This window comes from Cervus elaphus, chromosome 19 (genome assembly GCF_910594005.1).
Source record: "Cervus elaphus chromosome 19, mCerEla1.1, whole genome shotgun sequence".
Lineage (NCBI taxonomy): Eukaryota > Metazoa > Chordata > Mammalia > Artiodactyla > Cervidae > Cervus > Cervus elaphus.
The window spans coordinates 47,912,649-47,926,537 of NC_057833.1; the positions used below are offsets into that span (position 1 = coordinate 47,912,649).

General features: G+C 43.4%; 1 protein-coding gene across 1 annotated transcript in view; it reads left to right on the plus strand.

Annotated features, from left to right (window-relative positions):
- TFRC (transferrin receptor) overlaps positions 1-13,889 on the plus strand; it is a 137,052-nt gene that overhangs the window by 24,418 nt on the left and 98,745 nt on the right. The window lies entirely within an intron of this gene.

Here is a 13,889-nt window from a genome sequence, read left to right on the forward strand (position 1 = left end):
GTAACTCACCTCCTGAGGTTCTCTTAACCACTGATCAGGCTGGAATTGCCCTCCAACAGGCCTGTAACACACAACCTGGTGGTAGGGTTTAAGTCAGAGGAAAGGTGTAAACTTTGCAAATGCATCCCCACCCACCCAGACACACAGAAACAGTCCCTGTCACAGCCATCCCCCTCCTCCAACACACACACACACACACACACACACACACACACACACACACACCATGAGTGATACATAGACACACCGACACTGTCCCTGGTAGGCTACAGTCCATGGGGTCAAACACGACTGAGCGACTTCACTTTCTTTTCACTTTTTGCTGAGAAAAAAAAAATGTAGTCAAACATTAAATAATTGCTGCTAATCATAAAAAGCAGACACCTTGAGTTAATGATTTTAGTGCGTTTCTGGGTGTAGGAAGATGCAGGAATCTAGGCTCATCGAAATTACTCCTTTGATATGTATCTTATCTATCTCGGGCCTGTATTCTTTTGTTTCCATGATAAATTTTCCTCGGAGCATACTGGTGGAGAGGCTGCCGTGACTGATGGCTTCATGGTGGGCAGCACCGGTTGTTAACTGAAATGGCAGGCAACCCTTTTAGTCAGCCACTTGAAGAGGACTGACCATAGAAAGGTGGTCACAGTGAAGTACGTGACGTCCTCAGGGGCTGGAGCCCAGCCTTGGGAGGAGGGTGAGGTGTCAGAGGGGGTTTCCTCTTCCCTGGGACTGAAAAAAATTTGGTCTCACGTGTGTTGTGTGAGGCTTCATGCACAAGTCACAAAACACGTTCCCTCGCAAGCCAGGTGAGGGAGGAATAATCAGTGCCAGTAGACAGGTGAGGGAATGGAGGTTCAGGGAAGCAGAGTCAGCTGCCCAGGGAACCAGACTAAGGCAGTTAAGGACACATCCAGACCACCGAAGGGAAGGCCAAGTCAAAAATTGGGCTGGGCATGGGGGACGGGGTGGGGGCACCGGTGGCTACACCCAGGTCTGCAGAAAAGACACACGAGAGAAGAGAAAAGTAAAGTATGGTCTCTACTCACCAAAAGCAGCTGCTGGAGAAGCAGGCTCCGGTGATTTCACCGCAGAGCATCAGGGGAGAGAGAGAGGCAGGGAGGGGCTGGTGCAGAGGAATCAGGATGGTTGGCGGTGATGGGAGGTGGGTTCAGTGGTGGTTACCGTTGGTGGAGAGAGAAATATTTCTGGTACTGGGTAAAAGAAACCTCAAAAAACTTTGAATTCCAGAACTGAATTTCTGTTTCAGAGATTACTCAATTCTCTTTATTTAAACAAACCTTTTCTTAAGTCAGTTCTGTTTAATACCTTGAGTTAGGACAGGGAGGGAACAGCAGCTACTTGTTGCCTAGTCTCCACGTCCTGTAGGAATACAGCTATGACCTCACTGAACCTCTCAACCACCTTCAGAAGCTTCTACAATCATGTTGTAATTGGGGAAACTGAAGCGCCAGATGGTGAGGTACCTAGCTCAAGGCCACTCAGCCAACAAGTGGCAGAGCTGAGATGTGACCCAAGCTTGGCTTGTTCTGTCCGAAGCTAGTTCCCTCAGGTACTGCAGCCTCAATGCTTGGAGTATCTGACACCCTGGCTCCACTGCTGCCTGTCTTCACAAGATCGCAGTGACTTAGAGATTGCTGGTTGTTGTTGTTGTGTTTTAATATTTATTTATTTACTTGGCTGTGCTGGGTCTTAGTTGCAGCATGCGGGATCTTTCAGTTGTGGCATAAGAACTCTTAGTTGCAGCATGTGGGATCTGGTTCCCTGACCAGGGATCGAACCTGGGCCCCCTTCATCAGCAGCTCAGAGTCTTAGCTACTGGACCACTAGGGAAGTCCCAAAGATTGTCCTTATTTTTAAGTGAACACTTTTTTCCCTTGACTACAAAAGTAAGACATATCTAGTTTGGATATTTTTTTTAACATATAGAAAAACATAAAGAAAATTGAAATTATCTCTCATCCTGCAACCCTGTTAACATATGGGGGAAACATCACTCCAGTCTTTCTTCTGTCAACATACCAATGTAACAAAAATCGCCAACATGCTCTTTGGTAATTTTTAACAGCTTTATGGAGATAAAAATGACTAAACTGGACATAGCTTCCCCTATGGTGCAGCAGGTAAAGAATCTGCCTGAAATGCAGGAGACACCTGAGACACAGGTTTGATCCCTGGGTTGGGAATATCCTCTGGAGAAGGAAATGGCAACCCACTCCAGTATTCTTGCCTGGGAAAGCTGATGGACAGAGGAATGTGGCGGGCTACAGTCCAAAAGGTCTCAAAGAGCTGGACAAGACTGAGGGACTGAGCGCACACAGACTGGACATATTTAAATTGTACAGTCTGGTGAGTTTTGACACGTGTACATCTGTGGAATGCCACCACAATCAAGATGCTGAATGTACCTGTCACCCCCAAACAATTCCCCCAGGACTTTTTATCTCTCTCCTTCCTCCAGTCCCCTCCCTGTGAGGCTGTTACTTTGTCAAAGCTGTACTGCTCAGGGCACAAGCCAATTAATAGATGAGTTGCTGGGGCAAGCAATAGCAACTTTATTCGAAAAGCCAGCAGACAGGAGATGGTGGACTAGTGTCTCAAAGAACCATCCTCCACGAATTAGAATTCAGGCCTCCTGTTTTTACTAAAAAGCAGAGGGGGTGTGACTGGTTGTTGCAAACTTGATGAAGGAATCCTTTGTTCTTGCCGCTGTCCAGGCAGGTTTGGTCACAGTGTTCCTATAAACCTGCAACAAGACCGGAAGTTATCCTCTGTTCTCCATCTTTTGATCTCTATAAGAATGGAAAAGTGTTATATTTTTAAAGATCAGAGCCTTGAGAGTGGGCTTTTCTGTATCTTTCAGGCTGTAGGCAACATTCTCTTAACTTGTAGCAAAAGCAGTGGAATACAAAGATTAAAGGATCCACTATGGAGTCAGATGTTTTCTTCCCTGTTACAAGGCCAGTGTCACAGGCCTGGGTAGCAGGCACCTGGCCCAGGTTTGCCTAAACCCTGGCTCTCAGTCGTGGTGTGCTTCAAGGAGCACGAACAATGCCACCTTCTGAGGTCAAAGTGTGCTTTTGATTTTGTCAGCTTCCTCCAGCAGCGTGGCCTCCCACTGGGTCTATTCCCCACCTCCCTGGGCTCTTAGCCCTCCGCCTCTAACCAGCCCTGCAGACCTGCCTCCTTGGATCTGAATCTCCCAGTTCCCTGAAGTTGGCCCACCTCCTCCTGGAGCTCACTTATCTCCTGTCCAGGAAAGTTGCTGGGGTTCCTGGTCTCAGATGTCACAGGTGCTTTCTTAGCAATTTTTGCCATTCAAAGTGGAGCAGAAACTCAGATGGAGTCATCTTTGAGGGGGTACCGCAAGCTCTCTGGAAAGCACCCACACTTTTTTTTTTTTGCTGCTTTAGACAGACATCTTTCTGAATCTCTTTACTCATGCACTTTGTTGAGCAGATTTCTGGTATAATTTAATCTCTCTATGACTCAGGTCTGCCTTGACAATCACATTTGTTAATGTCAGGTGACTGAGGGAGTGTGCAGTGTGGGTGGGGGAACAGCGGGAGACCAACCTCAGCGGTTTTACTGGAACTTACTTTCTTGGAAAGCCCACACATGGCCTCTAGCCTCAGAAGAGGAGAGGAGGTTTTGTTTCTGCCTGGTCTATCGGCAGCCTAACATGCAACCAAATTTATTAGCAAATCAAGAGCTGAAACAACCTTCTCTTAAATAGCTTTCTCATCCTATATCAAATTAAGTGTCCAAGGCACCCAGATCTGTACCCCTTGTTGGACGGTTGTCCGTGCCCTTTCACACGTGCTTTCTCCTCTGATCTTCACAGTAACCCCGTGAGAACAGCTGGGCAGGTGCTGCCGCCCACTTTAGATTCCTGCTACACGGCAGCTTCAAAAATCAATTCCAGGTCCATTCACGACATGACAGGCAGAATATGCACCTTTAAGAAGGGTGTATCAGAGTCTGTCTCTGTGACCTTGGGGGTACAAAGAATTTCTTGAAAGCACTAACTGTTAAGAAGAAGACCAATAAATTCCGCTACATTAACATGAAAAGCTGATGTGTCAGCATAGGTACATCAGTTGTAACAAATGTACCGTTCTGGCAGGAGATGTTGGCAGTAGATAGCTGTGCCTGTGTGGGGTCCGGCAGTGCATGGGAAATTCTCTGTATTTTCTGTTCTGTAATTTAGCTGTGAGCCTAAAACTGCCCTAAAAAATTAAGTCCACTTAAGAGGGAAAAAAAAAAGGAAAATTTCTCTTCCTTAAAAGATGCTATAAATAAAGTGAAAAAGTGCAAAACAGAAGATACTGGGAACATACAGCCAATACAGTATAGGGTTAGAGTCCAGAGTACATCCAAAGCTCCTAGAAATAAATAAGAAAAAGACAAAGTACTACCAGGTGTTTTGCAAGAGACATTGTCAGTAAACACAGAAAGATGCCCAACTTTGTTAGGAATCAGGAAAATGCAAATTGAAGACACCAGGAAGTATCATTTTACATCTGCCATATTGACACAGGGGATAGCAGTTAGGGTTATCTTGCTGAGTATATTGTTGCTCTGATTGTTGCTACCCAATCAAGACTTGCATCTGCCCTCTAGACCCAAACAGCACTTCCCTGAAGGGTCCAACATGCAGGAGCTTCAGGGCAGCAGCATTTGCCAGATCAAATAAACTTGTAAGTGAACCGTGTATATGTGTGCTGAGTCACTTCAGTCAGTTGTGTCTGACTCTGTGCGACCCTATGGACTGTAGCCTGCCAGCTGTCCATGGGATTCTCCAGGCAAGAATACTGGAGTGGGTTGCCAGTATTTTAGCTTTTCAAAGTAAAATGGGTATATGGTGTTATGTCATGTAACAGAACATGGCAGAGAAATGAATAAACCTCAGCTTCATTCATTAACAAGTAAATTTCAAGAATATATTGTTGAATGACATATTCATTTCCTGGGACTGTCACAAAAAGGTACCACAGACAGGGTGGCTTAAACAACAAATATATTCTTTCACAGTTTGGAGGCTAGAAGTTCAAGATCAAGGTGTTGGTAGGGCCATGCTCCCTGTGAAGCTGCTGGGGGATGGATCTGTTCCAGGCCTCTCTCTGAGCATCTGGTTGTTCTTTGACTGACCTGACTGATGGCAACAGAACTCCAGTCTTCCTGCAGTCTCCATGTGTGTGTGGCTCTGTGTCCAAATTTCCCCCTTTTTATAATTACACCAGTCATTATATTAAGAGCCCACTCTCCCACTCTAGTAAGACTTTTTGATTTGTCATGCCTTGCAGTTTGCAGGATCACAGTGCCTCAACCAGGGGTTGAGGTAGATATTATCACTATTTGACAATGGAGGAAACTCAGGGATAGAGAGGTTTAAATGAAGATCACGTAAGTGGCAGAACTGAAATTTGGTTTCATGTCTGTCTGACTCCAAGCACCAGGCTCTGCTCTCAAAACCACTGCATTTGGGACTCACCTGGTGGTCCAGTGGCTAAGACTCTGTGCTCCCAGTGCAGGGGGCCTGTGTTCCATTCTTGGTTAGGGAATTAGATTCCACGTGCCACGAGTAAGAGTCCACATGCTGCAACTAGAGATCCTGCATATACTGCAGCACAGTAAAAAAAAAAAAGCCCCACTATATTTTGCTTCTTTCCCAGCAAAGATACAGTTGCTTTTAGTTCAGAGGGTATTGATAAGAGCCAGGGTTCGAGTAGACATTGCACTGAAAAGAGATTACAATTAATTTTTTTTTTTAAATTTTATTGGAATATAGTTGATTTATAATGTTGTATTAGTTTCAGATGTACAGCAGGGTGATTCAATTATATATATATATGTATGTATTCATTCTTTTTAATTTTTATTTTATGTATTTTATTGTGGGATTTTCTTTTTTTTTATTTTATTATGGCTTGTGGGCTCTTTGCTGCAGTGCAAGGGCTTTTCTCTAGTTGCAGCATGCAGGCTGAGTTGTCCCAAGGTGTGTGAAATCTTAGTTCCCCGACCAGAGTTTGAACCCATGTCCCCTGCATCGGGAGGTGAATTCTTAACCACTGGACCACCAGGGAAATCCCTATTCATTCTTTTTTAGATTTTTTTCTCATACTGGTTGTTATCACAGAATATTGAGTAGAGTTCCCTGTGCTATGCAGTAGGTCCTTGTTGGTTATCCATCTTACACATAGTAGTGTGTGTATGTTCATCTCAAGCTCCTCGCATGACTTATCCCTCTCCACTATGTTTCCTCTTTGGTAACAATACGTTTGTTTTCAACATTTTTATCTGTTTCTATTTTGTAAAGTTCGTTTGTGTCTGTTAAAAATAGATTAAAATCTATTAAAGATAGATTCCACATATAAGTGACTTTATATGATATTTGTCTTTTCTCTGCCTGACTTACTCCACCCAGTATGACCATCTCTAGGTCCGTCCATGTTGCTGCAAATGGCCTTAATTCATTCTTTTTTATGTCTGAGTCCCACTCTAATGACCTTATTACCTCTGTGAAGATCTTACATCCAAAAGAGGTCACATTCTGTAATGCTAAAGGTTAAGGCTCATGAGACCGTCTTCTCTGAGGGGGACACAATTCAATCCATAACAGATTTTAAAAGTGGCAGAATACATTCAATGAGATACCATTTACATAAAGCTTGCTGCTGCTAAGTCGCTTCAGTCCGACTCTGTGCGACCCCATAGACGGCAGCCCACCAGGCTCCCCCGTCCCTGGGATTCTCCAGGCAAGAACACTGGAGTGGGCTGCCATTTCCTTCTCCAATGCATAAAAGTGAAAGTGAAGTCTCTCAGTCGTGTCTGACTCTCAGCCACCCCATGGACTGCAGCCTACAAAGGCTCCTCCATCCATGGGATTTTCCAGGCAAGAGTACTGGAGTGGGTTGCCATCGCCTTCTCCGACATAAAGCTTAGGGATACATAAATACTTGAAAGTTTAATGAGAGGGGAGTGGTCAAGATGACAGAGTAGGAAGATGCAGAACTTACCTTCTCCTACAGGCACCCCCAGACTACAGCTCCTTACAGAGAAACTGTCCATGAGAACAACCTGGAAACTGGCAGAAGAGATTTTCCACAACTAAAGGCAGAAAAAAGGAACCTATGAGATGTATAAGAGAGGGGGAGATGTGATATAGTGAAGACCCACACAACTGGGTGGGTAATCTACAAATAGTGGATAATTATAATTACAGAGGGTCTCCCCAAAGAGTGAGGGGTCTGAGCCCAATATTAGGTTCCCCAGCCTAGGGGTCTTGCACCTGGAAGATGAACCCCCAGAACGTCTGCCTTTGAAAGCCAGCCGGGCTTGCATTCAGGAGAGTTGAAGGAAACAGAGACTCTACTCTTAAAGGGCTCATGCAAAATTTCACACACTCCAAAGACACTGTGCAGAGGCAGTAATTTGTTAGGAGACTGGGTCAGACCTACTTGCTGACCTTGGAGAGCCTCTTGGATAGGCAGGAGGTGACTGGGACCCCTTATGGGACATAGATGTGGGCAGCAGCCATTTTGGGGAGCTTGCTCTACCTCAAGGACACTGGAGCTGGTGGCGTTCTCTCCTTAGCCTGTTGACACCAGGGGCTTACCCGCCAACCAATGAGCCAGCACCAGCCCCAGGCCCCCAGGTCCTATAGCCAGACCCTTAGAGACCTGGCCCTGCCAACCAATGGGCTGGCATCAGCCCTGGGACACCTCAGGCTGCATGGCCAGCCATGCTGGGATGCAGCTCTGCCTTCCCACAGCTGGCAGCCTCTGCACGGGGCAGGGCCTGGCTGCCCCATGGGCAAGGGGCCAGCCCTGCCTACCAGTGCACCCACAGTGGTCAGCCCTGCCACACAGCTCACAGAGGGCACCCCCCCCAAGAGCATATAGCTCTGGTGACCAGAGGGGAATGTACTGCTTGGCCCCATAGGGTGTCTCCTACCTAAGGCCACTTCTCCAAGAGAAACATAACCAACCTCCATAATACATAGAAATAAAAACAGAATTGGTGAGAATGAGGCAACAGAGGAATATGTTCCAAATGAACAATCAAGATAAAATCCCATAAGAAGAGCTAAGCAAAGTGGAGATAATCTACCTTAAAAAGAATTCAAAGTAATTCTCTGATCATGTAGATACTCAGGAGAAGAATGGATAAACACAGTGAGAAGTTTAATGAAGTATTAGAAAATATAGAGAAGAGCCAAACAGAGCTGAATAATACATAACTGAAATTAAAAAAAAATACACTAGTAGGAATCAAAATTAGATGATACAGAGGAACATGTCAATCAACTGGAAGACAAAGTAGTGGTAACTACCCAAACTCAACAGAAAAAAGAATTTTCAAAATGATGATTAAGGGACCTCTGGGGCAACATCAGGGATACTAACATTCACATTATAGGAGTCCCAGAAGGAGAAGAGAGAAAGAAAGGGGCAGAGAACTTACTTAAATAGACAATAGCTGAAAAGTTCTCTAACCTGTAAGACCTGAATAGATATTTTCCCAAGAAGACACACAGATGACCAACAGACACATGAAAAGATGCTCAGCATCACCAATCACCAAGAAAATGCAAATTAAAACCACAATGAGATATCACCTCATACCTGTCAGAGTGGCTGTTGTCAACAAAAATATAATAAGTGAAAAAAAAACCAAAAGCAAAAACATAATAAGTGTTGTCAAGGATGTGGTGAAAAGGGAACCCTTGTACACTGTTGCTTGGAGCGTAAATTTGTGCAGTCTCCATGGGAAACAGTTTGGAGGTTCCTCAAAGATTAAAAATACCATTTGATTCAGCAATTTCACTTCTGGGTGTTTTTCCAAAGAAAACAAAAACACTAGTTTGAAAAGATATATGTACCCTTATGTTCATTCCAGTGCTATTTTCAGTAGCCAAGATATGGAAGCAACCTAAGTGTCCATTAGTAGATGAATGAATAAAGAAGATATGATATATATACAATAGAATACTACTCAGCCATTGAAAAAAATGAAATATTGTCATTTGTGAATATGATGGACCTTGAAAGTATTTTTTAACTGTATAATACTAGTGATTATTTTTATTTAATTTTTAATTTTTAAAATTTATTTGTTATTGAAGTATAGTTGACTTACAGTGTTCTTTTAATTTCTTCTGTACAGCAAAGTGATTCAGCTATACATATACATATATATATATCCCTTTTTATATTCTTTTCCTTTATTATCTATCTCAGGATATTGAATATAGTTCTCTGTGCTATACAGTAGGACCTTGTTGTTCATCCATTCTATATGTAATGTTAATAGTTTGCATCTGCTAACCCCAAACTCCCAGACCGCCCCCCTCTCCCCTTCCCCGTGACAACCACAAGCCTGTTCTCTGAGTTTGTGAGTCTGTTTCTGTTTCACAGGTAGATTCATTTGTGTCATATTTTAGATTCCACATATAAGTCATATCATACAGTATTTGTCCTTTTCTTTCTTTTTTTTTTTTATACTCATTTTTATTATTTGTTTACTTGGCTGTAGTTGCAGCATGTGGGATATAGTTCCCCGACTAGGGATCAAACCCAGGCCCCCTGCATTGGGAGTGCAGAGTCTTAGCCACTGGACCACCAGAGAAGTCCCTGTCCTTTTCTTTCTGACTTACTTCACATAGCATGATAATCTTTAATTCCACCTATGTTGCTGCAAGTGGCTTTATTTCATTCTTTCTTTTCTGGCTGAGTAGTATTCCATTGTGTATATGTACCTCTTCTGGCTGAGTAGTATTCCATTGTGTATATGTACCTCATCTTCTTTATCCATTCATCTGCCAATGGACATTTATTTTGTTTCTGTGTCTTGGCTATTGTGAATAGTGCTGCTATGAACATAGGGTGCATTTTTTTTTTTTGAATTATAGTTTTGTTAGGAGTGGGACTGCTGGATCATATGGTAATTCTATTTTCCGTTTTTTGTGGAGTTTCCATACTGCTTTTCATAGGGGCTGCACCAACTTATGTTCCCATCAATAGTGTAGGAGGGTCCCCTTTGTGCCACACCCTCTCCAGCATTTGCTGTTTGTATACTTTCTGATAATGGCCATTCTGACTGGTGTGCAGTGATATCTCATTGTAGTTTTGATTTGCGTTTCTCTAATAATTAGTGATGTTGAGCATATTTTCACATGCCTCTTGTCCATCTGTATGTCTTCTTTGCAGAAATGTCTATTTAAGTTTCCTGCTCATTTTTCTACTGGGTTGTTTGGTTTTTTTGTTGTGGAGCTGTATGAATTATTTGTATATTTTGGAAATTAAGCCCCTGTTGCGGACCTTGAAAGTATTACACTAAATGAAACAAGTTAGATAAAGACAAATACATGATTTCAGTTACATGTGGAATTTAAAAACCAAAACAAGGAACAAACACTACAAAATAGAAACAGACTCATTGATACAGAGAACAAATAGGTGATTGCCAGAGGGGAGGAGAGTGGGGGAAGAGGGAAGTAGTACAAAGTTCCAGTTACAAAATAAGAGTCACAGGGGTGAAATGTACAGCATGGGGAATATAGTCAATAATATTGTAATAACTTTGTATGGTTACAGATGGTAACTAGGTTCAATTGTGATGCTTGTTTTGTGATATATAGAAATATCAAATCACTGTGTTGTATACCTGGAGCTAACATAGTGTTTAGGTAAATTATACTTCAATTTAAAAAAAAAACAAGTTTAGTGAAAAGGGAGGGAGTGATAGATGACAAATCTGGAATAGTGGGTATTCCTGGGCAGAGGAGAGAAGGATGTGATTAGGGACTTCAGATGCCTTTTGTTGTCGTTGTTCAGTTGATTAGTTGTGTCCGACTCTTTGTGATGCCTTGGCATTTCAGATTCCTTGGGATTTCCTGTTGCTTAAACTGACTGGCAGATGCATAGGTTTGTTTTCATATCTTTTATAATATATGTGTTACTTTTATGTAAGAAGCAATTCATAAAAAGTACAAACTTTTTAAAAAAGAATCAGAAAAAAAGACTTGGAGGCAAGTATCCACAACACTTCGGAGGAGTTTTGCTATTGAGGGGAGGAATGAAACGGGGTGATTGCTAGGGGTGGGGGGATGAGGGAAATTTTCTTGTTTTATATGCAAAGAGCTAAGTTCAGAGAGATGAAGTGTCTCACGGAGGCTCACACAGCTGGCCTGGGTCAGCGGGGAGTGGCTCCCAGGTCTCTGGCCCCCAACACAGTGCCTCTTCCTCCCCTACAGCTGCTGCCTCTTTCTTGCGGTCATTATGAAGGTGCTTGGATACTGGCCCTCAAGGTGGTCCCCCTGCTCCTATGGGAATTCCAGGACCTTGGAGCTGGAGGGACCAGCGCTGCCTCTTGACTTGACTGATCTTCTCTCTCACTTGTCTCTTATTGTGACACGAAACCAGCTCCAGGCATGTGCCTGGCTCTTCTCTCTGGTCAAGGGCAGACCACCCACCCGCATGTCTGCCTCTGGAGGGGCTGCCTGGGCTGTGAACCTAAGACCAACTTTGCTGAGTTTACAATAGGAGCAGGGTCTGAGATACCATCCTGGAGGGTTTTCCTGGTTCTTCCTGAGAGCCGGGATGTAGTCATGAGGCCATTAGCACTGAAGCTGTCAGAAGAGAGCCCCAAATGACCCCGCAGCTGTTCTGGAAGCTGGTGCTTGGTCCAGGGAGCTGGAGCATTTGTGCTCTGCTGTGACCCCAGCTGTCCCTGGCATGATGGGGCAAGCTCAGCGTTAGCTCAGTCCATCCATCAAGAAAAGGGAATGCTGTTCCCCTTTGTGTGCCTCGTTTTCTCCCGGGAAAGAATGGAATTGGATGGGGCCATCTCCAAGTCCCTTCTAGCCACAGAGATTCTAGATGTTTGGTACGATGTCATTTGAACCTACAAAGTTAGTTCATAGAAACACAGGGGCTCTTTTTTATTTTGCTGAAGTGCCAGCGCATGCAGCTCCCCAGCACCTGCAGGAGTCAAACCCAGCAGAAGTCAAAGGAGGGAAGGTCTGGGATCTTCTGAGCACCAGCAGGGACGGAGCACAGAGCGCGGCCAGCTGTGCCCTGTGACCAGAAACAGGCGTCAGGAGGCCCTGGTTAGCGTGTGCCAGCAGCCTCGAGATGCTCTGACTCAGTGTCTTCACTTCCACGGAATGATTCTAAAGAAACGGTCAGATGTGTAGATTACAGTATATACATAAGTGTGTATCACAGTACTGTTTAAAAATATTGAAAAACTTTATAAACAACTCAAGTGTTCCGAAATTGGTGACTAGTTGAAGACATTTTGTGTCCATATGATCACGTGCCAGGAAGCTATTAAAAATCATGTTCGATCCCTGCTTCGGGAAGATTCCTCATGCCTCCGAGTAACTAACCCTCTGCACCACAGCCACTGAAGTTATGCTCTCTAGAGCCCATGAGCTGCAATAAGAGTAGCCTCTGCTCTCTGCAACAAGAGAGAACCCACACACAGCAATGAAGACCCAGCACAGCCATAAATAAATGAATGAATTAAAATCATGTTAGGGGAGATTTTGGAGATACTTCTAATACATTAAGTGAAAAAATAATATGTATAATTGTATCTATTGAATGACATAAATTGCAGATGGATAGATAGGTGCACACACATGTATATTTTCAAAATACAGAAGGACGTATATCATACTGTCAGCAGCAATTGTCTCTGAACAGTAGGGCTATGGGTAATTTTTATTTCTTTATGAGTTTTTATATGTAATATCTGAGATATATTACAGCTTTTCTTCTTTAGACTTCTTTGTAAGTTCAAGATTTTTAATAAATGGTTCTTTCGTATGCAGAAAAACCACAAAATATTAGGATTTTTCTTTTTAATAGAGGTAAATACTTTTAACCGTGGTAAAAGACACATAATACAAAATTTACCATTTTTAAGTGTACAGTTAGTAGTGTTAAGTACATTCACATTGTTGTGTAACCAAACTCCAGGACTCTTTTCATTCTACGAAGCTGAAACCCTATCCATTGAATAACAGCTCTCTATACCCACACCTGCAGTACTTTTCTACTGTCTGTCTCCATGTATTTGACCACCCCAGGAACCTCGTGTCTTTGTTTTTTTTTGTGATTGGCTTATTTCGCTTAACATGATGTCATTAAGATTCATCCACCTAGTAACATGTGTCAGAATTTCCTTCCTTTTTAAGGTTAAATAATATTCTGTTGTATGTTTATACCACTTTTTTTTATACATTTGTCTGTCAATGTATACTTGGGTTGCTTCCACCTTTTGGCTATTGTGAATATTGGTGCTATACATGGATGTACAAATTCTCTTCAAGACCCTACTCAGTTCTTTTGGGTATATATTCAGAAGTGGAGTTACTGAGTCATATGATAATTCATTTTTTTTTTTTTTTTACTGTGCACAAGGGTTCCTGACCAGTGTTGTTACTTTCTGTTTTGTTTTGATAGTAGTCACCCCCAAAAAGTCATTTTAAAAAGAGGACAGTCTAAGCTGGAATTTTGCCCATACCCTCTGAGTGCTAGGTAATGACTCCTGGGCTGAGTGCAAAGAGTATATGTACACAGAGGTTTATTACAAAGTCCCAGCCTTCCTGGAGCTTGTGAGCCAGCCGGGAGCTTGTTCTGGCTATGACTCATCACTCAGGACCTAGCTGGAGGGATCTGGCCACTTGCCCTAATCTCATTTCAAAGCAGGGCGGTTGAGGCGGGCCTTGTGCCTGAGCTGCAGAGGGGGTTTGTAACCCACCCTGCGGCTGCGGCTGTACAGAGGCGCATCCAGGCCTGGCCTGGCAAGTGCAGCAGGCTGAGCCGGGGCGCACTCACGGCTTCCTTGCTTCTGGC